This window comes from Callospermophilus lateralis, chromosome 6 (genome assembly GCF_048772815.1).
Source record: "Callospermophilus lateralis isolate mCalLat2 chromosome 6, mCalLat2.hap1, whole genome shotgun sequence".
Classification (NCBI taxonomy): domain Eukaryota; kingdom Metazoa; phylum Chordata; class Mammalia; order Rodentia; family Sciuridae; genus Callospermophilus; species Callospermophilus lateralis.
The window spans coordinates 136,420,025-136,444,210 of NC_135310.1; the positions used below are offsets into that span (position 1 = coordinate 136,420,025).

The 24,186-nt window shown below is 37.5% G+C and overlaps 2 pseudogenes; both read left to right on the forward strand.

The window, feature by feature from the left end:
- Positions 1–532: 532 nt before the first annotated feature.
- On the forward strand, positions 533–6,163 carry LOC143402186 (melanoma inhibitory activity protein 2-like; annotated as a pseudogene).
- A 16,535-nt stretch (positions 6,164–22,698) lies between these two features.
- Positions 22,699–23,935, forward strand: LOC143402187 (E3 ubiquitin-protein ligase SH3RF1 pseudogene; annotated as a pseudogene).
- Positions 23,936–24,186: the final 251 nt, after the last annotated feature.

Consider the following 24,186-nt stretch of genomic DNA (forward strand, 5'->3'; position numbering starts at 1 on the left):
GAAAGAAAGAAAAAGATAGGGGACAGGAGGGGAGGGAAAGGAATGAGTCATTAAAATAAAAGGACAAGTGGTACAAATATAAATATATGTTGTATTATCTCTTTAAAATTTTAGAGAGCTTTAGAATTTTAGTGACATCAAAGTGGGTGATATTATGACTGTACAGAATGGCACATAATAAGTTCTGCCTTGGCCTGGCCTAAACAAACCAAAGGGTGGGTGACCTGGGGAGGATTCCTCTCTGGCTTGAATGGGATATGCTTGAACCTGTGATGCTACAGGATTCACAGCACAGTGAAGGGGCCAAGATTTCTCTAACAGGCAGCATGAATGTGCTAGTCCCCTGGGAACCCATAACCAGGCCTCCCCATGACCATGATCCCCCCCCACACACTCACTGGTTCACAATGGTCTGCCTCGTTGCCTGGTGCAGGTTTCTTCCTGACCAAAGGCCTGAGTGTTCACAGCCTGTTTTGGTGTGGCTGAGTATGATGTGGTTGTGGAGGGAATAGCCAAAGTAGCCTTAGTGTGAATGAGAGGCAACAGCTGCCCTTCAGCCCTACTTGGTGAGGTCCTGGAAGAAGTAAGCAGGATTGTGGTCTGTCTTGTTTGAAGACATGGAAACACACCCTAGTCCTTATGGCTGTTCATGGAAGTTGGTGTTATGTACAGCTATTGGATTTTTTGTTGTTCTCTTGTTTTTGTGGAGAAGTTATCAGTCTGTGAGAAGCAGACATTACATGAGAAGGAAAAAAAAATGCTTGCTCTAAAACTTTCTGGACTAATTAAAGAAAAATGTGAACTACTTGAAAAAGTTAGCCTTGTCCAAAGAGAGTATGAAGGCTTAGAGTCATCTTTAAAGGATGCCACTTTAGAGAAGGAGTCAATAAAAGCAGAAAATTGGAGACAATGTATGAAAACCTGGATAGGTCCAAATCTAAACTTGAGGATGAAATACCCTTTCTATAAAAAGAGGTAATACAAGAGAAAACTAAATATTTTCAACAGGATGAATTGATGGTGGATATGTTAAAAAGAATTAAGTCCCTAGAATCTCAAGTGGGTGATATTATGACTGTAGAGAATGGCACATTTTACCTCAAATCTCAAGGTAAAAAAACCTTGAGAATATTTAAAATGAATAAAGAAGCAGTTACTATAGCAATAAAAGAGGCTTTGAATGTAAATTCCCAACTTCAGGAAAGTCATAAACAGCTTTTACAAGAAGTTGAGGTATGGAAAGAAAAAGTGAATGGCCTCAATAAATAAAAAATGGCATTTGAACACTCTAAAGTACATGCAGAACAATTTCTAAGAGATAAAGAAAATCACATTAAGTCTCTGACTGAACACTTGATACATATGAAAGATTGGGTTTCTGTGGCTGGTGAAGACCTAATAGATGATGGTAACTTGGAATTGCAAATGGAGAGTGTATCATAAATTGGTACTCACTTAGAATATCAGCCAAAAGGGGCTTTGAAGAAACTGATTAATGTTGCTAAGTTAAAGGCCTCTTTTAAACCCTTAGAAAGAGAAAGAAATCAAATTTTTAATTATCTGAACTAATTGAAACACAAAAAGATATTATACAGCATATTAAAAATCTTAGAACAGAACAAGCATCTTTGCAAGCAGAAAATACACAGTTTGAAAGTGAGAATCAGAATTTTCAGCAGAAACTTAAAGTCATGATGGAACTATATCAATAAAATGTAATGGAACTGCAAAGGAAATTAATAGGAGAAAAAAATTACCAGGTAAAGTAGGAAGAGAAATTTTCCAAAGTGGAAGCAAAGATAAGCCATACAACTAAACCACTGGAGACCTTCAGAAAGCAAACAAATGATCTTCAAGAAGAATTGGAGAGAACCATTCATTTTTATCAGGGGTGTATATATACTATGAGAAAAAGCACATGATAAGGAGTTGGCGGCTCAGAGTGCTGAAAGATACCTCAATGATTTAAGAAAACAAAATGCCGGGCTGGGGATGTGGCTCAAGCAGTAGCGCGCTCGCCTGGCATGCGTGTGGCCCGGGTTCAATCCTCAGCACCACATACAAAACAAAGATGTTGTATCCGCCGATAATTTAAAAAATAAACATTAAAATTCTCTCACTCTCTCTTTTTTTAAAAAAAAGAAAACAAAATGCTCACAACAGACAAAAATGAACTGAAATGGAAGTAAAATTTAAAATTGCAGAAAAAGATCCTTCTGAACTTGATGTTTCAAATACAGCCTTTGGCAGAGAGCATTCCCCAAATAGTCCCTCACCATTGGGTCAGCCTTCATGTGAAATGAGACCTTCTTATTTGGAAAAGAATGGTCCACACATATTCTCTCTTTTGGTGCCAGTGGTAGATGGAAGAGGCTCAAAGGGTCCAGAGAATTCACTGGACTATCCTACCAGCAAGGAAAAAAGAGAATCAAACTGTGATAGGTTAACTGATCCTCAGAGAACAACTTCTGACACTAGGCCCCAAAACCTCCATGTCAAATGGCCCATATTATAATGATTCCTCCACCAGACCAACCATATTCTGATCCAAAGATTCCTCTTCAAAAGCAAGATGGATGTTATTTTAATTCTGGTAGACCTTCAGTATCAGCAGAATACAAAAGTTCCACTATGCTGCCTTTGGATAAAATTGATGGGTCTATGTCTTCAGATATTGAATCCAGTAGAAATGATACCAAAGTTGATCTTGGTGATTCCAATGTATCTGATTCATCTCTTCCTGCTGAAAACCAAGAAACTGGCTCTGGCTTTGCTTTATCACCTTTCCCTCCAACCAGAGGTCCATTGTTTCCAGTGGATCCAAGGAGTCAGTTTATGAGAAAAGGATCTTTTTTTCCCCTCCACCTCCTCCAAGAAATATGTATGGAGCATATCGAGAATATTTTCCACCACCCCCTCCATTTCCATGGTGTTTTCCTCATTATCTTCCCCCAAGAGCTGGATTTCTTCCCCCACCTCCCACCCCTGCATTCTGAAAACAGAAGTGATTTCCCTTCAGAGTTGATTCCACTTTCAAGTGAGCCTGCTACTGAACATCCAGAAGCACAACAAGAAACCTGAAAATATTTTGTATCTTCTTTCAAAGTAATTTATCTCTCATTTATAGTTTCAGTAACAGCTTTTATTTACGAGTTTATACTTTTGCTCCATTTGAAGCTTAACGAAGATATAATTTTTAGGATAGTATTTTGTAAATAAAAATGGTTTAAATATTAATCTTATGAGCAAATTATTTTCATTTAACCTTATTCTAGAGTATAACATTTAATTTGATTAATGTACTATTATATGAGTAACTAACAGAGTTTTATGTATGTAGTCTTAAAGTTGGGGATATTTTAAACGCCAAACAAAGGCTGTCCCTTTATACAAAGAAACATATTTACTGTGATTGTAGCAAATGTAAAAGTAACTTTATGTAATTGATTTAAAGTCTTGTTTGGCATTGATAATAAAAATCAGCTAGTTTTTTTTCATAAAAAAAGAATAACTAGAGCATATTAAGAGTTTATCAGAAAACACAACTATTAAGGTCATGGAAATAGAAGATTTCAAATACAAAAAATAAACCAGTTCTCAGGAAACATGTAGAAATTGGAAACCATAACATAATTTCACTCTGTCCCTGTTTTCCCTTACAACTTCTTCATTTTATACCTCTTTTTCTGTGGTTCACTGATATGGAGAATGTCCTTTGTTTTGTTTTCAGGGAGACATTTGTAAAATAGAGATGAATTATTAGCACACTGAAATGAAGAAACAAAGACATAACTCCAAATTTTGTTATTGTTAGATTCAATAGTCATAAAATGACTCTGTGAAACTACTATAATCGTGTGACGTTCTTAATCTCAATTTCTATATCATTGCCAATAAGTAACAATTTACAAAACTGCACCAGTCCAGAGATGACACTTCAAACAATATTTCACTGAAAGAGACCAAGAAAGAATATTTATTAAAAATATCCTAATTAAGAATTAGTGGTTAAAGCTTTTTTTCAAGTGTTAAATATGCTCTTTGGTTTTTTGTAAAGAGTATATATTTAAGTCTAAAAATACATGCATTAATATACTTTTCTTCTTAAGTATAAGAAGCAGCTTAATCAGAATTGATGGCCAGTGAAGACTTTCCATGATACTTGAGCCCATGATTATTTTAAATGAGAAAATGGGCATTGAAAAAGAATCTCTACAAGTTCAATAAATCTAATCGGTTTTCTCTCAATAGTAACACTGGTTGTTAAATCAATCCTACAATTTTTACTTTCCAGCATAAAACATTACTCGCTCTAAATGAGTGGAAGACAAGTCTACCTTTATGGTCTGTATAAAATGGACTGATGATCCCTTACTGATGTTAATACAGAACTACTTCTGACTAACTATTACTGAAGAGTAGTTCCTAGTATATTTCATGTTTGACACGAAAAAAACTAGAAGTAAGGTAATTTCAGGTTGAAAACAGGACTGAAATGCATAAATACCATAATAAAATCCTATAAAAAGTTATAGCTTCAAAAGAAAAACCTGAAAGGCCCTTCTAAATATTACACCATTTATTGAATCAGGTTCCAACTTTGTGTACAGTTCAGAAAATGTCAGTTAAATAAAATAATATTAAAAATTGGCAATTTATAGAAAAACAAAGAAGTATGAAGTCCAAAAATGAAGTCATACATAGTACATATTTATATGTACCTAAATAATTGGACTGTTATTATAAAAATCAAAATTCTCACAGCTAAAGAAGAGACCTACTCCTGATATTTGAGCTGTCATAATTTAGGAGTGGTCTCTTTTACATGACTTATGTGGAGAAATATAGCACCAGTGAATGAAACTAATAGGTACATAATTAAGTGTTTTATTTATAAACGTTTTTTAGTTGTTGATAGACATTTATTTTATTCATTTATTTATATGTAGTACAGAGAATCAAACCCAGTGCTTTACATATGCTGGGCAGGAGCTCTGCTACTGAGCCAAAACTCCAGCCCATAATTATGTCTTAATAACACTAGCAATAATCTAAAAAGGAAATGAGTATATCTCTATTATCAAGGAAATATAAGCTAAAAATAGATAATAACAATAATTAAACCTAAATTACTTTCTAATGTTATATTCATTACAGGGATTCTTTTGATTATATAGTGGTTTTATCAAAGGCCTGAAATATTTCCTAGCACTTGGCCAGCATCTACTCTTCTACACTAGAGAAAATGGGTGTGGTAGAATTCATTTAATGAATTAAATTTATATACTCAGGAATATAAATATTCCTTTAATATGCTATGGCCCTGAGAGTGCTGATATTGAGTACAAGGATTGTGTTTAAAAAAATTGAGGGCTGGGGTTGGGACTCAGTGATAGAATGATCACCTAGAACATGCAAGGTCCGGGGTTTAATCCTCAGCACCACATATAGATAAATAAAGGTATTGTGTCTATCTATAGCGAAAAAAATATATTTAAAAAAAATGTTTGGCACAGCATATTCACATCATGTATATTTTAACCACAATAAAACATTTAAAATGGAAAACAAACAACTGAGGGGTGTCAGTGAGGGAGCTGTGAGTTCTCACTGAAGTCGATTCTCAGTGAGGATAACAGGTGGCCTGGTTTCAATAGGTGGTTTAGGTGGTGCCACATCCTGGGATATCCAGTCTGGTGAGGTGTCCATTTGAGGATTCATTTGGGAGGGCTTTGTTGGTGATGGAATGCTGTTCATAAATACTTGCTTGAAATCTTGGGAAAATGAGTCATTATGCCATTAGCTATGTTAATATTGAGTAAGAGGACAACTTGCAACTTTTATATTTTTGTCTATTTTTTTCAACATACAACTTTATGAAGGTCAGAAATATGACAAATGTGGCATCCTATTCTTAGACTGTTTTCAAGTGACAGATTCCTAGAAATAAGAAATGACAACTTCCTTTGAGACATGTAAACCTCTATTCAAAATATGAATATACTTTATGTACCCATAGGAAAATTCTGTGATATAAATTACATGATGCACTTTTTCCTGAGTCACCTCTCTTCCATTAGCCCAAGCCTCTAAGGATAGCACCTCTTGGAGGCTACAGGGCCTGCTGCCTGAGAGCAGTGAGCTCTTCCCTGAGCAACCTTAAAAGTGGCTCTCTGGTGAGGTCCAGAGGAAGGCAGGAATAGAGAAGGCTAGGCAGGGCAATGGCATAGCAAGACAAGGAATATTCCAGAAGATGCTGCCTCCTGTCTGGATGAACTTCTGGGGGAACATGTGTTGAATGGAATTGTGGTCCCAGGGAACTTGGGGGAGGAACCATGGAAAGCATGCTGTGAAACCTGGCTTCTCCTAGGATCTTTTCAGTAAGCCTGTCTATAACTGTGCCTGGAGATGTGAGTGGCTGTCTGCACATGGGACAATGTGCCAAGTCACCTTTCCTTCATCAAGGATAAAATCAGGGCCTTCAGCAATTTAGTTACACCCTGTCTTTTTGTGACTGGCTTCTTTGAGTTGGTCTAATATTTTCAAGGTTCACTTGTGTCATAGCATGTTATCAGTACTCCATTCCTTTCTATTGCAGAAAAACATTCCATTGGATGGATATTCCATATTTATTAATCTGTTTTGTTAGTTGACTGAATCACTTGTACTTTTTGGCTATTTGAGTAACACTGCTGTGAATGCTCATATACAAACTTTTTTGTGCATGTCTAACTTTGGTTCCCACACTTAGGTGTGGGATTGCTGGGTCACTTAGTTAAGTCTCTGTCTAACATAGAAGGAATTATGAGCTAGAAAGCAGCCACATCCTTTATATTTCCTTCCCCAGGTCACTGTGTGTCTTTGTCCCTGAGAACATATGCTATTGTCTATGTCTTTGATTGTAGCCATCCTTCTAGCCATTAAGTCGTCTCTTGTTATGACTATGATTTGCAAGACCTTAATGATAAGTGATAAATGAGGACTGTTTTGCAAGCATAATAATCTTTAGAGACGTGCATATTCAAGTCTTTGGACAACTTTTTATTGGATTTTCTCTGTTGCTTAGTTGTAACAGTTCTTTATATATTTGGGGTAACAGTCATTTCTGAGTTATAAACTATGATTTGCACATATTTTCTTCCATTCGGTGAGTTGTCAATTCAATTTCTTAACGAGTTTTTGATGCTCAAAAGCTTTTATTTTCAACAAAGTTCAAGTTACTTATTACTTCTATTGTTGCTTAGCTGGTGCCTTATATTACTAACCACTACTAAATGTAAGGCCAAAATGATGAATTACTATGTTTTTTTCTAAAAGTTTGTAGTTTTACCTTTGCATTCAGTTCTGTGATGTATTTTGAGGGTGTGTGTGTGTGTGTGAGTGTGTGTGTGTACACCTGTATGAGTGTATGAAGTGAGGGAGGGAGTCTGACTCCATTCTTTTCTATATGTTTATCTGTTCTCCCAGCACCCTTTGTTGAAAAGGTTTCTTTTGTCATTGACATGCCCATGCATTCTTGGTCATACCTTAGCACATCATAATATTGGCCATTCACACAAGGGTTTTCTGCCAAAACTCATTCATCACTTGATATTCAGAAAAAGGATCCATGAAAGCCCCTCAGTGACAGGTTTGCTCTCTCTAGCCTTCCCAGCTAACTACTCTGCACACCTGCAAGTATAGGTACAGCCTGTACTTGCAGAGGCTGGGCTCTCTCTGGGTCTCAGTCCCTGAGGACTCCACTTCTAATGAGCTCTCATGCGCATACCTCTGTGCCCACATGACAGATTAGCTGGACATGGTTAAGACAAAAGGAGGTGGCCAGAATGATTCAGAGTTCCTGGCTGTGCACCCAGATAAGTGGCCCAGTAGCTCAATTGATAAAGAGGCTTTAGGTGAAGCTGCTTCGTCATACACTGAGGAACATGTCACCTGCAGGCTGGAATGCACAACTCCTTCCCTCAAAAGAGGTGTCTGTGTTAAGAATCGACACTGGGGAACTTTGAGCAACTCTGTGGTAATGAAATCATGGCATGATGAGAACACCTGCAGAGAGTTAGCTCAAGAAGAACAAAGGTCTCTGTTTAAACATGAAGATTTATATATTCAGGACTGGGAAAATTGCTGCCAGCAAGAGACCCCCCCAAAAAAAAGATACTTAATAGGTAGCAGAGGGAAGCCCACCTGTTCCTATAGACAGCAATGACGACTTGCCCTTACCTACTGTCTCTCCCCCTCTGTATCACTCTTCTCCACTATCCTATGTCCCTCATTCCTCCCTCTTGTAACCCCACATATTTACCAATCCTACAAATGGTGCTCAAGGAAAAATATTCAGCCAGGAGAAAATTACTGACTATGTGTTGACTTCCAAAAGAAAGTATTCCACAAAAGTATGTTGTGTGTTGGTTAAACACCATATAATACTAATTTCTGATCCATGACTTATTTATTCAGAAATTAAGACCTGGAAAATTTTGACAATATTTTATCAACTGAACAGGAAACCAGATATTAGAACTTGAGCTAGGTGATCCACTCGGGGACACCTGGCTGCACACTCTAGTGACCTGTGCTATTCCCAAAGAGATGTCAGAACCTCATGTTGTTCTACAATATTCAAATGACAGTTTGAGTCTAAAGTAAGTTATCTGCTAATAATTTACATGGGAGAAAGCCACATTAAATCGCCCCTTCATCTAAAATGAGGGTTTGCCAATTCTCATGATTCAATGAAAAATGTTGTTAATCACTCTGATATATACTGTAAAGCCAGAAAGAATAAAGTCTGGATGGTGCTTGCCTGCTATACATAGGTGGTACCTAAAGCTTCAACAAAACGCTATCACTGAGCTCCCACATCATGACAAAAAACTAGTTACACTACTATCACAACTGAACAAGGAGAACAAAGTGTAGGATCAGTGAAGCTGAGTTACTTCAGGAAGATCACCTTGGTGGAGCTAGTCCTTGACCCCAGGATGCCAAGTGCCAGAAACTGTTCTCTCATCTACTCTGCTGGGGCTATTGCCAACTCAGTACATGAATAACAAAACAAACAAACAAACAAACAAACAAACAAAAAACAGAAAGCACCCTACTTCCTCTACATAGTGGAAGTGAACACAGTGTAAATTTGGGAACAGGAGGGCTTTACCCGTCTAATTTTATTTTTAAAGAAATTAGTAAAGTCAGTTCATCACAAAACCACATAAATAAACATTATGTACCTTTAAGAAACATCTGAGGGGCTGGGGATGTGGCTCAAGTGGTAGTGCGCTCACCTGACATGCGTGCGACCCGGGTTCGATCCTCAGCACCACGTATAGACAAAGATGTTGTGTCTGCCAAATACTAAAAAAACTAAGTATAATTCTCTCTCTCCCTCTCTCTCTCACTCTTTCTTTAAAAAAAAATTCTAAAAAAAAGAAAAATCTGAAAAGAAATGCTAAGAATTTTCACATGAAAAAGGGGTGTTAGTATTCAGTATAAGGAAGGACACCACAGTTTATGCAGCTACTGATTAATCAAACCATCCACCTGTAGCTGACAGCAATGAGAGTGGATTATTCACAGTCAGCAGGGCTCAGAATGTTACGTGCAAATATGATGTGTACACTCCAGGGTTTACTCTTTTTATCGTTGCTGTTGATCACTAAAATGACAGAGATGTAGCTTCAGATTTAACCAAATTATGTTGTAAAAGATGAAGAAATCATGAGCTTCCATGAATTACTAAGCATAATGGACAAAGTTCTATGACCCAAGGAAAGGTAGGACATGCTAAATACAAAAGCCCATTGTTGAGACACAGTGCACTCCTCATACAGGCATACCTGTCACGTGTCATCTTTAGTAGAATCATAAGTTACATGATTTGTATGTATTCCTCCTTCTTTTAAGTTACTAGTAGAAACTGGGGACACCTCTAATCCCAGCTACCCAGAGGCTGAAGCAAGAAGATCACAAGTTCAAGACCAACTATAAAGAGAATTTGTCTCAAAAAATTTAAAGAGTTGAGGTAGTAGCTCAATGGAAGAGTGCCTCTGGGTAAAACCCCCAGAACCCAAAACAAAAACAAAACAAATACAAACAAACTACCAGAACAGAGACACAGTTTGTGCCTAATTTGTTTATTTCCCAAATTATAGAATCTGAAACACTGTTTAAGTTTTATGTTCCGAGTCCTTGGTAAAATGGCTTCAGTGAAAATAACTGCTTATCCTTAGCAAAACAGAAACCAAAAGAACAAACAAAAATGTACACGGTAAGTGACCTATTTGAACGAAACCATTTGTACAAGTCATCAAGAATGAAAGGGGCCAAAAGAAAAAATCACAGACTTTTCAAAATCATTTTCTGAACTTTTTACATAAATTTGAAAATATATTCATTTATTCTACCCAGCCCCAGTTTTACCTTTGCAAAGGGAGATGGTAAATTCAAGAGATCAATGGGTAGAAAGCCAGTGAAGAGCAAAATCATCTTTGCGAGATGCTTAAAAAAAAAAAAAAAAAAAAAAAAGCAAACCATCAGAGCTTTTCCCAAAAGAAAAAAAACAACTGTTCAGGCAGGCAGTCTCAGAGGACTCTCTGATAAAGAGTGCTGTGACTCAGTATGCCTAGACACAGCTAAGGCTGCCTCTACCCTTCCTAGTTACTGACAGTACACAGATGTGAAAAGTGTGAAGTAAAAATGTTACTAACTTAACCCTTTCAACTCAGCACCCTTTAAACAGGTCAGATCAGTACTTCCCAAACCATCCATGATAAGGGACTAGTTTTAAATTTCCAGTTCCATCATGGTCTGCATCTCTAATAAAATACAATAAAACTTCTAGAAGAATTAACATTTCAAAATGAAGTCATAAAGGATACATACCCACCATTTCAAGTTATTAGCTTAACAGGCAATAAATTTCTCCCTTAAACAGGTAAAAAAATGTTTAATTCTTTACTCTTACTATCTTCAATCACTTTGTCACAGACCAGTAATCAGTTTTGACTGGCCTTGTTCCTGGTCCCTGGCCCACACTCTGAGTAGCACTGTATTGGATCAAATAATTCCCATGTTCTATAACATCCATCAGTACCTGTAAGATATCTTTTGGGAAATGCTGATGCAGAGCAAAATGACAGAACATAACAGGGTTAGAGTCAAATTCCCAACAAATATGCATCCAAACCACCTACACATTAATGCAAAGTTCTAGCTGGAATTCAGCTAACTTCATAGCTAATTTGAACTAAAACATTTCTTTCTGGATTTTCTGGGTTTTTTTTTTTTTTTGTTTGTTTTAGGTGAAAGAGATTGAAAAATGAGACAGATTTAAGTTGTAATTCTGTGCCTGATTAGGCACCTTAGAAAATTAACTCCACCAGACATGGGTGCTGTCTTTTATTGTCATCTCTAATCTGGGACATGACAGGAAATAAAATACTCTCAGGCATCAGACAAGCAATGGTGCTTCGATGGGTGGCAAGTGGAGAGCCAGAGCAAGAAGAACTCAGGGCTCTGCCAAGAGAAGCTGCCTCAGGATCCCTGACCCAGGTCAGATCAAGTGTTGGTAGTAGGCTACCATCCTCTGTGTTCCCTGCAGTCAACACCATCCATGCCTTAAGCTCCCATGGGACTGTGCCATGCATAACTTTCCCCTGATGCCTACACTGCCACTCCTTCCAGCATTTGCTCAGATCTCATTTTCCCCATGAGGCTCACTGGTCTTGCTCACAGGGCAGTATGCCCACCCTCTTTACTCCTTTATATTTGTCCAAAATAGTCAACACCTTTAACAGACTAGATTCTTATCTATTTGTTTGTTTATTGTCTGTATCCCTACACTTGGAAGAGAAGAACAAAGGAACAAGAATTTGCAACTTTTGTTCTTCTTAAAAAATATTTGTAGATGGACACAATATCTCTATTTTATTTTTAAGTGGTGCTGAGAATGGAACCTAGTGTTTCACCCAGTCTAAGCAAGCACTCTGCTCTACCAATGAGCTACAATCCCAGCCACAGTCTTTTGTTCTTTGATGTTATCCAAACACCTAGAAGGTGCTTGATGCATGGCAGACACTTAACAAGTTTTATAAACTGAAACAAATCCTGTGTAAGAGGGTGTGGTAATTACTTAGTTTTAATTTGCTGTAATTTTTTTTCTTGTTAGCAATAATCTGATTAGAGACATCAATAAAAAATATGATTAACTTACACTAAACTTATGTTCATTTCATCCCTTGAAAGTCATCTCTACTCTCACAAATCACTCTACTGCCTTAACAAAACCGGTTAGCTTAACACATCCAGTATTTATAGTTATCCTAGAAGTGTACACAACTGTCTCTGAATCCACAGGGAGTTGATTCCAGAACTCTTTATGGATACCTAAGTCCATGGATGCTCCAGCTCCTTCTTTAAAATGGCAGTGTTTGCATATACCCTGACAGCACCCAGCTGGATACATTAAATTACCTCTAAATTATTGTATTAATCTGATGGAAAGTAGTTAATAGGTAAATAGTCATTACACTATATTGTTTAGAAATCATAACAAAAAAAGCAGTCCACATATGTTCAGTGAAGATGAAATCACTTTTCTTTGATATTTTGTATCTGCAGTTGGTTGAGTCCATAGATGTGGAACCCAAAGATAACAGAGGACCAACTTATCAGCCATGGCATTAAACTAAATTTTAGATTTTAGGAGTGAGGAAGATATTCCCTATCCTTGCATTGGTAACTATATTTTCTATCTTCTTAGAAACCTAAATTATAGCATTAGTGCCACAGTGGCACTGGATGACAGCCATATGCTGTTAGGAAACATATTCCTCCATGGGAATAATTATAAGTTTCTCTAAATGCTGAAGGAAAATTTTGCAAACACAAACGAGGACTTTTTTTTAAAAGTCTTCATGTATCACCAAGTTAGAAATAATGTCTTCATTCTTTTCTTTCTTGCAATCATTACAAATTAATAGGACTTATACATGAAACTGAGTTTTAAAACTTAGCTCTAGAAATCTCTATTCTTTAAATCTAAATATTAAATAAAAAGTGAATGTGTGTCAGTCCCAAGGTAATCCCTGCATGGAACTCCAACTTCACTTCTGCTTCAGATAAGAATGAATGCCACTGTCCTCTCACGTGCCTGGAATGAAACAGGAACCTACCCTTTCATGCAGCCTTCTTGAATTCTGAACCAACTCCTGCAATCATGCTCTCTGTTCCCAGGCCATGCAGAGTGGGGACACTCACTGCTTATCCCCTGGGCAGAAGAGTACAGCTTCCCGGGTGTAGGAACCTGAGAATATTACCTCTGTCCTCAGCATTACTCAAGCTCTTACCCCTTTCAGAATAAAAGCACACTGCCCAAAACCTCTGTGACATGGCTGCTGCCTGAGTGGCTAGACATCCCACTACTTTGTACATACAGCACTGTCCTCCCTGCTATGTTACTTAAAGGCCAGTGCAAATGTCCAATTTCTTCCCCTCCTCACTTTACAAGTGCTGGTTCCTCTGCCAAGAATTTGGTCCTGCACCAACTGCTGCCAACTGGTACTGGACTCAGGGCTAACCTTTATCTCCTGGAAGCCTCCTAGTTTCTCAGAAAAGTCCAATGTCTTCTTTTTCTAGCTGTAACTATTTGTGTGTCTTCACTGAGCTAAACAGGAAAGTCCTCAAAGGTAAACAGCACCTTTGGGCCAAGGTCTTTCTGAATTTATCTCCCTAGTACCAAGCACAGCCAGTCTAGCAGAGGGCAAGCAAAAAAAGTTAAAGGGACACATAAGTAACAGAGTGGATCTGCCTGTTGTTATTCCATAACACAGAGCCCTTACATAATGCTCCTGTGAAATATATCCCAGATCAATTACAAAATCTATGCAGAAAACTAACAATTTAACACACCAGACAGCTAAGCATAAATTCCTGAAGATACACATACACTTGAATAATTTACTTGCCCCAGAAGGGATCCTGAGAAAACACAAGGAAGTATTTATGGAGCACAGCCCATGAAATGGGCAGATGGCAGCAGGACTTCAAGGACCCAGGGCTCAATCTCTTCCTGGAGCCACATGAAGCTCAAGTTCCTTCAAAGCATCTTGGACCAAGAAATAGTAACTTGAGGCAATTGGCTATGTGTTATGTGTGTGTGTCTCTGGGCGATGGTTCCACTTCAGAATCTGAAAACTCAGAGTGCTTTGAATACAGCAGGAAGAGCCCTTATGACATTGCATGGAACTGAACCAGAGTTAACCAGAGTAACAGTCATCTAAACTTTCCCTCAGTTTTTGGAGAAGATACATAACAAACACCTCACTGCAAAGCATAAATATTGAGGTAATTTATGAGCTTGCAAAGGACAATGTCTTCACTGAGCAGAGCCTGGGAGGATGGCTGGTCTTACCACAGGGGAAGTTGCTCTACTATTTTTCTGCATGAGGTCTTTTTAAATATTCTTATTCTATAATCATCTTTCCTTAATCTTGAAACTTTTGGTGAATATTTTCTAATTACTCTGGCAATCAACAATGTACACATTTAGAATCTCTCCTGCTGATTTTAACTGCCGGCTCTTTTTATTAAGCATTTATCCACTTCCTCAATTTATAAGAGTCAATGCACACAACACCAAACTAGATAACAAATAAGTGTTTTCTGATGTAACAAACATCTAACTGTTGTTTAGATAATGCAAGGATCTCATTTTCTGGACATGCTTTGACAAATTTTGAAGTGAAAACCAGTTCTCAGCTGTAAATTAGAAAACCTGGGTTGCAGCACTATAGATGCTACACACTAGCTATAGAACTCCTTAAAAAGCACTTAACAAGTCTGCAAAGAGCCTCAGCAATGTCTTCAGATAAACAAATAACAACTCATAACCAGTGCTCTGTAATGACAACTCAACCTGATATTCTGTGAGAGTACAAAGCAGTCTAGAGAGGAATAGTACAGAGTGGTGTGGAGTAGCTGATGCTACAACTCACATTAGTAATAAATGCTCTTCATTCAGACCTCATAGCAATAGACTATTACTTGGAAGGTCAATTTCTATGATCCATAAAATACAACAAAATACTACAACCTTTGGGGTATTTATAATAACAATATTATAAAAAATGAGAATATTAACAAGGTCCTACTAAAAACAGATCTTTCAATTTACTTGAAAATAATAAACTAAGATCTTTAGAAAATCAGCATTTGGAAGCATTTAATCACAGATCTTGGACTACTATGTACAGCTGAAACTAAGAGGAGAGGAAGATTAGACCGAGGAGAGAAAATTGACTTACTTCTTTTACTTCAGGCTTGGGGTGTCATTTAAGAGGCTCAGAATTCTCTGCCCATTGTTTGTTAATCCCAATTTTAAAATATAACTTTCAGCCCAAAGACAGATAACAATATCTGAAAGTGGTGTTATTTCATTGACTTATAATTTTACAAGCAGATAGCAAATAAAATAGCCATCTCACCCCTGAAATCACCAAATAAGAAAATGAAATCAGCTGTGCAGACCATCACTCTTGGAGCAGTGATCATATCACAACTTAAGACAAGTATTCCTCTTGAAATTGCTCCCAATTCCTCTGGAACTGCTGGACTTGTTATGGTCTTTGATGGAGTTCCAGTGGTAGACTCTGAAAGAACCCTATCTGCAATGACTGATGATGACACTTGACTGGTCTGTTATGTAACTGCTTTACTATTAATTGGTTTTGCAAAGATCAGCTTCATGATTACTGGACCACAGGTTGGTATTCCAGGCTTCTTAGCAATCTCATCTGGCACCACCTCTATGATCACCTTTGATGTCATTGTCCATCATGACTATTAGATGTTATACCTGGCATTTCCAATTATACAGGCCTGTCCTGTCTATATATTATGTACTTGGTATCAAACTGGCATTTAAACAAATTGGCACTCATGAATTAAAATTTAAATAAGTAAATGGAGCCAAATAATTCAATTCAAATCAATTAATTAAATAAAAATATAGATGTCTTTAAAATTCTAACTCACAAATTTTTCTAGATGGTCAGACATTAAAATCTTTATTTCTAAAAAATGTATAAAATGTAATATAACATCCACTGCTTCTTAAATTTTTCAACAGAGAAGAGATTATTAATACTGCTAATCACATTGTTCTGATATTCTTATTATATAATTAAAATAAGTAAATTGAACTTAAAATAATTGGGATTAAGTTTCATCAATATGGTTTCTTAAATAACTAAATTAGAAATTACAACTGAAGCCCAACTACTTTCTCCTTTTTCTTTACAATTGTTAAAGAAACAACAGGATCCTGCCTCAAATCTCTCCACAGCAAGCTGAATTGATTGCCATTATCCTGGCATTGAGATTATTTTCTACTACTTTAAACATTGTTACAGATTCTTAATATACAGTTAAATGTGTTCCTCATATTTCTGCAGCTGTGTTATCCCCTCCTTTGGATTCCAATTTACTGTCTCTTTTTTAACCCTTCAAACTCTTTCATAGCATCATATGTCCCCCATTTTCCTTGCTCATATACACAGCCACACTAAAATTCCTGGACCTTTTATAGAGAATAATGCCCACATAGATACAGCTGTGAGATCACTATATCTTTTATTTTCAGATGCTGTAGAATCTCATGGATTTTTTCATCAAAATGCTCAAACACTAATGAAGATGTTTTACATTTCTTCCAAACAGGCTCATGTCATTATCAATAACTGTTCTTACTGTACACCCTTCCACACCCCTATGTGCTAATCTGACAATCCATGAGGCCTGAATTCTAATGCACTTTGGCAAATGTGTATTACACATTTCCCTCCTTTCAATCCTTATTTTTTTCTTCATATTTTCCACTGATACTCATTCTGGGTTTATCTGACTATTGCCTATTGATCTTAAAGTGTGTCTGCTTGGATTTCTCATGCCACTATGGACATTTCCACTTATTTAAAGACACATACCTTCCTGCAGATACAATCTGTGCTTTTGCACAATTTTATACTCATGGGAATGCATTTTTAACCTATGGAATTCCCCATTCTATCACACAAGTCTTCGTTGAATGAGCACATTGTACCCTCAAGACATGCCGCTCAATACAAAAATATAAAAGGGGACCTAGCTCAGAGCAGAATACAACCCTTAATTTTATAAAAATGGCATAAAATAAAGGATATAAGGAACAATGGGGGCTGAGTGAACTTAAATTGTGGTTTCCAATTTTTAAAAGTTTTCTGAGAACTGAATTTTTTTTATATTTGAAATCTCCTATTTACATGACATAGTTGTGTTTTCTTCTTTACTCTTAATATACTCTAGTTATTCTTCTTTTATGGAAAAACTACCTGATTTTAATTATTATTATCAATGACAAATAAAACTGTAAATCAATTAAAATCTTTCAATAAGCATACAGTTATGTTCAAATTTGCTACAATCACAATAAGTAAATTTAATTGTATCAAGGCACAAGCTTTGCTTAGATTTTAAAATATTCCTGACTGCAAGATTATATATATATAATATTCCCACTGTTGATTATGTAATAGTAAATTAATCAAATTAAGTTACACTATCTAGAATAAAATAAAATGGAAATAATTGACTAATAAGAATCATATTTAAACCATCTTTATTTACAAAATGTCATTCTAAGAATTGTAATTCTGTTAAGCTTCAATTGGAGCAAAAGTATAATCACTTGAGTTAAAGCAGTTAAACTAAAAATGAGAGATAAATTACTTTTGAAGGCAGATACAAAATATTTTCAGGATTCTTGTTGTGCTTCTGGATGTTCTGTAGCAGGCTCACTTGAAAGTGGAATCAACCCTGAAGGGAACTCACTTCTACTTTCAGAATGTGGGGAAGGGAGGGGGGAATACAGCTACAGCTCTTGGGGGGAGATAATGAGGAAAACACCGAAATCCCATTGGGAATGGAGGGGATGGTGGACCCAGTGGAAAATATTGTTGAGATCTCCACACAACATCTTTATTTTATTTCATGTGGTGCTAAGGATCGAACCCAGTGCCCCGTACATGCCAGGCCAGTGTGTTACCACTTGAGCCATTTCCCCAGCCCTGATTTTTTCTCCTTCTAAGGTTTTAAAAGAGGTCTTTAACTTAGCAGCATAAAATCATCCCTTCAAATCTCCTTTTGGCTTATCCTCTAAGTGAGCACCAACATTCTTCATTTCCAATTCCAAGTTACCATCATCCACCCACAGAATCCCAAGCTTTCATCTGCAGCAAGTGTTCAGTCAGAGACTTAATGTGAATTTCTTTATCTCTTAGAACTTGTTCTGCATGTACTTTAGAGTATTCAAATGTCATTTTCTGTTTATTAAAGCCATTTGCTTTTTCTTGCCATACTTCAACTTCTTGTAAAAGCTGTTTCTGACTTTCTTGAAGTTGGGAATTTTCATTCAAAACCTCTTTTATTGCTTCCTTAAATCCTCCTTCATTCATTTGAAATAGTCTCAATGTTGTTTTATCATCAGGTATTTGTGATCTGAGGGACTTTGATTCATCTTCTAGGAAATTAATCCATTTTGATATATCCACCATCATTTCATCCAGTTGAGAATGTTTAGTTTTCTCTTATTTGAGCTCTTTTTCTTTCTAGAAAAAGTATTTCATCCTGAAGTTTAAATACCAACCTATCCATGTTTTCATAAATTGCCTCCAAATTTTCTGCTTCTATTGACTCACCAAAATGTCATCCTTTAAAGATGACTCTAAGCCTTCATACTCTTTTTGAACAAGGATAACTTTTTTTTCAAGTAGTTCACATTTTTCTTCATTTAATCCAGAAAGTTTTAGAGCAAGCTTTTTTTTCTCTTCTCATGCAACACCTGCTTCTCACAGACCGATAATTTCTCCACAAAAACAAAAGAACAACAAAAAACCCAATAGCTGTATATATCACCAACTCCCACAGACAGCCATAAGGACTAGGGTGTGTTTCCATGTCTTCCAACAATGCACACCACAACCCTGCTTACTTCTTCCAGGACCACCCCCATGTAGGGGTGAGGGGCACCCGATGCCCCTCCATCACACTAAGGCTACTTTGGCTATTCCCTCTGACACCACACCATGTGCTATCTTCTAAAACCTTATGATCCAGTAGGACTCAGCAGATGCCAGCAACATGCTCTGGAACTTCCAGAGCCAAAAGCTAAATAAATGTCTTTTTTCTATTACTTACTAAGGGTGATATTCAATTATAGCAACACAAATCATACAAAGTTTCAGAGGTTACTGGTCAATGCATACCACTAAAAAGCAACAGTTCTGGGAGTCAAACAATTGTCTTTAGTTCCATACCCCAATAGAAGCAGTTATCCATGAAGTAAAATACACAAAAACCAGGCTGAAGATTCCTCTTAACTTTCCAGAGCTGTTACTGTTTGGATGTAAAAGCCACTAAATCAGAGTAGCTTCTTTGCATCTACTGCACCTGTATCAATTTACCTACTTTCAAATCAACTTCCTGAGCCTTTTCCTCATCTGAACATGCAGCTCAATCACACTTTAGTAATGCTAATAATAATATTCACTAATAGAGTTATTCTCATCATTAAATGGACAGACAGAACAGACATCAAATGTTGTTCCATTCATTCTCACTATTCTTTACCCATTTTTAACTACAGGGAAGAAAAGCAAGATTTCTTAAAAATCATTTCTACTTGAAGGATTATAGAATTTTCAAATGGCAAAGAAACTTTGATAGCATATCAAATAGTAATAAGATACAGAACCACACCCCGCTAAAAATTGAAGTCTGGGGTAATTACCTTTGAGACTTTCCACTCTGTGACATGGGCACCTGGTCTTACCACTTATTTAAATTTAAGAAAGATTTGCACCATTCATATAATCATTCTCCAGATCACCAGAGATGATGATGACAGATGCAGTACCCCATGCACTTCTTGAACATTTCCAGAGTTCAGAAACAGTTATTCGTGCACTTTTCTACTACTTGTAATTTAATTTCCTACCAAAATTCTAGTACTGAAAATTTTGTTTTATAAAAGGCAAGCATTGTCTTGTAGGAAATCAGTATCACCCTATATTTAGAAAATGGTAAGCTGGGTGTGGTGGTGTATGCCTCTAATCCCAGCAGCTCAGGAGCTAAGACACAAGTATTGTGATTCAAAGCCAGCTTCAGCAAAAAGCAATATGTTAAGCAACTCAGTGAGACTGTGTCTCTAATTAAAATACAAACTAGGACTGGGGATATGGCTCAGTGGTTGAGTGCCCATCAGTTCAATCCCTGGTATTCTTCTCCCCTCCCCCAAAAAAGATTAGTGTTTCCTTTTTGACACATATTACCCTAGGAAATGGGGAATCTTCATTTCAGAGAAGGTACTGTGTATAATTTGTTAACTGAGAGATGTCAATTTGCTTGACAAATGGATTCCCACAATCAAAGTACCATAAGGAGTTTGAAGAAGACATAAGAAGACTCAAGGAGAGATGATATTGACACCTAGGGAATCTGAAAGATAATTCTTGTAAGTTCCAGCAGCATCCATTAATCAAATATAACCAGTAAAAGCTCTCATGATTGTTACAGTGGAAAATAACTATCCTTCTTGGTGTACATCACTGGACCTCCCCAGGGGTCCTCCAAGAACCCCACACAAATCACTCAGACCACCCAACCTCCAGCACTGTGGCTGCCAGCTACTCTGATTCACTGGTATTTATGCCAAAGCAATTGTAAAATATTTTTGAATACCTCCTGGGTATCATCAAAACTGCTGAAATAAGAATCATTCTCACCCCTAAAAACACATACACTTTTCCCTTGAGCTATTTGACAGTGTTTTCTTCCAAAGAAACACTAGCATCTGAAAGAAAGATCCAGCACTATGAAATGCATCTCTTTCCTACATGAAGTTTTCATCAAATTATGCGTGTTAAAATTTAATTTAGAGTTCATTCACAACCTGATTAAAAGTCCTAAGCTGTGATGCTAATATATTTTAAAATACAGAGCTATAAGATTTGTACATGTGTTAAACTATATGTTACAACACAATTAATCATTCAGTTTTTGGAACCATGTATTATTAATCTCTTTTCTGATCTCAACTAGAATAATAATTCAACAATGATAGCAATACACAGATCATTAATGATGGAAGAAAAATTTTGGTTCTATTCCTGGAAATACTCCAGTTTATTAAACTACACAACAGTGCACCACGTAGAATGCCCTTAAAAATTATAGAGAAGACCAAAAATGTGACCATTTACCCTTCTCCTTAACTCTAAACTATGAATTGGTTACCAATGGGTACTACACAGTAAGAGCTTGTCACATGGAAAGTAATTAAAATAAACAGATTTTTGAAGGAAAATATCTGCATTTGAAGACAGAAATAAAAGTCTTAATTTTCAAAAGAAAATGATTAGCTATTTGCAAATTTACAATTCACTAAAACCATATCACCATGATTTCAATATCTAAAGTATGTAACAGTGCCATGAAATTTTCCTCATCAAACAACAGCTCAAAACATAGCCACACAGTTAACAGTATTTGACCATAAATAATGGTATACAACAAAGAGCCATGCACAAAACAACTGGTCAAAACAGGAACAGTCACAGCTTTGAAGATGCAGGGAGATACACAGATGCCCAAGAAAGGCTGTTTCCATGAGCACAACAGGCAGCCACACAGATAACATTGCACTGGATTTCTGTTTGTAAGTTCAAGATATGATGGGGTGCTGGGTAAAGCAGAAGGTCAATCCCAAGGGAGTCACAAGTGAAAGTCATTGACTTATCTCCACAATCATGATTTCCAATACCTGTAAGAGCCACTATCCCACAGAAGCAGAGCAAACTAAAATACTCATGTCTAAATTGTACTTGTCTCTTCCAACTTCTCCACCATGTTAGCCAGCATCTCCAGCAGGTTCTGCACCAGGAGGAACTGCTCTAGCACAAAGGTATAGATGGACAAGTGCTGGGAGACATTCTGCAAGGAAAGTGGGAGAGCCATAAATATGTCACCAGTGTCAAACATCCAGGCCCCATCTACCTTGGTGTCCTCCAGCTGCTGTCACAGAAAGAGTGATGGTGCTTGGTATTTCTGCACTGTCAGTTGCCCATCACCACAAGACACTGTCATTACTGCTCTTGTTTAAGAGCATACCATGTCTGGAGTATATCCTGACATGCACTGTACTGGACCTTTGTCTGTAGTTCCTGTTGTTCTCTACAACAGGGACTCTTTCTACCACCAGAGAATAAAAAAACAAAGAAGTTAGGTCACTTTTCTAAAGTCACACAGTCACAAAATAATCAAGCCAGGCTTGAAAGTTGGATTTTCCAATTCTCACATATTGGTTTCAAACCTACAAGCATTCTGTAGATTTAAAAAATAACATTTAAGGCTGGGCACATGGGAGGCAGTGACATACTTGTGTGTGTGCATGAAGGGGGGTGCAGCATAGAAGAGTTTTGGGGGCATCATAGCATCAGAGACACAACTAACATTTGGTAAAACTGGGCTGCACAAGGGGGCTAAAAACCAAAAAGGAGCACTCAAAGCACAAGAGCAAAGTCTGAAATGCATGTTCACAAAACATTTTAAGAGCTACACACAACTATGGACATTTCTGAAGACTCTTTCTCAGCACAGTAGATCAAGATGGATGAATCTGCCTTCTTGGATTCTTTGAAGTGTCCTGTGTATCTAGAATACCTGGATGCTTCTGCAAAAGTCTTATCTTGCCAGCACAGTTTTGCAAGTGATGTTTGCTAGGGATTATAGATTCTCTTAGTTGTTCTGAGTGGAGGGCCCTTGTTGGCTCGGGTGTTGAGGAGCTTCCCAGTGACATCCTAATGGACAGGCTTCTGGAGAGCATCAATCAGAGGCCTTGGAAACCGAGCCCTGGTGAGGGGAGTGGGACCAACTGCACAACTGCATTCACAGCTCAGGGCAGCACTATGGCTAATTGTAGCACAAATGATCTATAGGGTTCCCAGTATTGACAGCAGCCTCGGGTGCAAGCCTGGAGTCCCCCAGTGAGGGGTGTACATAAGTTACCATGTGCCAAAGCATTATATAGCTATGAGGGAAAGGAACCCGGTGACTTTAAATTCACCAAAATGACATCATCATTTTGCAACAAGTTGATGAAAACTGGTAACTTGGGCAAGTCAGTGAGACCCATGGCTCTTCTCCCACCAACTATTAGCAGATTATTCAACCATTACCTCATAAACTTAAAAGTTTATGACTTTTAAGTAAAAGACAAAGAAGTGGACAAAGATTGCCCTTTGTTTGCAAAGGATATTTTTCTGACTGTGATACCCAGAATAGATGAAAACTGGGCTAAAAAAATGTTGACAGAGAAAGTAGGCATATTTCTGATTTTCCACATTGAGTTTAACTCAGCTACTAAACAGCTGATAGAATGGGATAAGCATCCCCTGCAAGAAGTTGATGCTGCAGAATGTCCCTCAGCAACAGTCCAGAGCAGCACTGCCCCAAAGCTCTCTGACACCAAGAAGAACACCAAAAAGCAGCACTCCTTCACTTCCTTCACCATGGCAAAGAAGTCTTCCCATGCATCCCAGAACTGCCACTCCATGGAGATTAGCCCTCCTGTCCTCATCAGCTCCAGCAACCCCACAGCTGCTGGGAGAATCAGCAAACTGTCTGGAATTCCTGCAGTGTCCCTTGTCAAATTCATATGAAAACCACTGAGTTAACTGTGACCTCATTCCCAAGCATCTCAGTGACAACAGGCTCCTCATTCATTTTCCTGTTAGATGTCCCCCCTCCAGCTGCTCTTGGAACTATGAATCCTCCCCTCTACCACCACATCTCCTGGCTGTCATTGTCCTCACCTCCACACTACTGTTGCTGTTGCTGCTGCTGAAATGGAACCCAGACCCATGGCAGGATCCACTGTACAGATTGCACATTTTCAAACTCAGACTCACCCCAGAGTGTATGTGGCTATCCACCCATAGGCTCCCAGAAAGAAAATGAGCTAGAACTGGGAATAGGGGAGATGATTTTAGTGTTTGAGTATTGCCAGGATGGCTGGTTCAAAGGGATGTCAATGCATACCATTGAGATTTGGGTTTTCTTTGTCAATTATGTGGCATCTGTCAGAAGGGCAGTGAT